Here is a 1,042-nt window from a genome sequence, read left to right as displayed (position 1 = left end):
CACATTGCGATTCACCTTTTTTGCAAGCTTCATGACTTCAGATTCATTAGCTGCTATCCACCTTTTTCCTAACAAGCCTACTACATTTTAAATGATGAGAGGCATTTCCAGTTTGAGGAAGTCACGCTGAAAAGACTGAAACAAATCATCATCAGTTCATCAGTTTGACTATACATGATCAATAGTTGAAGTGTGAGTAGAATAATGTCTCAGTGTACCCAGTGAAAATGCTTATTGTTACATTCATAGGTTGAAGCATTTATACTGCCACAAAAAAAAAATTCCCTCACATCTGACACAGATCGGAATTCGCATGAATTTTTTTTTGCATCTGATCTGGGCCACTTCCACATGTGGGTTTTAATCAGATTTTAATACAAATTTGGATTTTAATGTGAATTTTAATCTGATTTTTATCCGATATCTGGACATCCGACCTACATCTAAACATGTAATTTTGGCCGCATCTGAAATAGGTCATACCATTGATATTACTTGAGAAGTTATAGAAATAAGAGATGCACATTTAATACATGTGTGGAATAAGAACATATATACGATAGCCGAAGTGTTTAAAACATACAAGCACAGTTCAGTTGTATGATGAAATTGAGCCTTTATGCTGTTAAAGTTAAAAAAAAGAGATGGTTACTGTTATGTCCCCACCAATGCCAAAATCAAACCTACACCCTTGTTTATTATTGTAAATGCTATTATAATTACTGTTAATGCAACTTTTAACTGTAATAGTATGCTGTATATAGAAATTGGCTTAAATTTATCTAGATTAGAAAATGCTGGAAAATAATGTTAAACTTCAAACGTTTATTACAAAGTGATGCTATTTATAATAATTGGCTTAAATGATTACAAGAATGATGTCATGCAGCACATGACATATTGGAGTAAAATCATTTTCTCTTTCACAAGATTACCTCGTCTTTTTGGCCAGGTTACGTTTCACCGTGTCGTAAACTCTAGGGGTAAGGCTTCTAAACTGGGGTGTTTTTAGGGGTGTGATATTCAAGTGACGGTTGTTTCA

General features: G+C 33.8%; 1 protein-coding gene across 4 annotated transcripts in view; it reads left to right on the top strand.

Annotated features, from left to right (window-relative positions):
• The window catches only part of LOC127171038 (guanylate-binding protein 1), a 49,573-nt gene that overhangs the window by 27,600 nt on the left and 20,931 nt on the right, over nt 1-1,042 (top strand). The gene's annotated exons all lie outside the window — the stretch shown is intronic.

The sequence above is a fragment of the Labeo rohita genome, chromosome 9 (assembly GCF_022985175.1).
Source record: "Labeo rohita strain BAU-BD-2019 chromosome 9, IGBB_LRoh.1.0, whole genome shotgun sequence".
Classification (NCBI taxonomy): Eukaryota; Metazoa; Chordata; class Actinopteri; order Cypriniformes; family Cyprinidae; genus Labeo; species Labeo rohita.
This window is presented reverse-complemented; position numbering and strand designations above follow the sequence as displayed.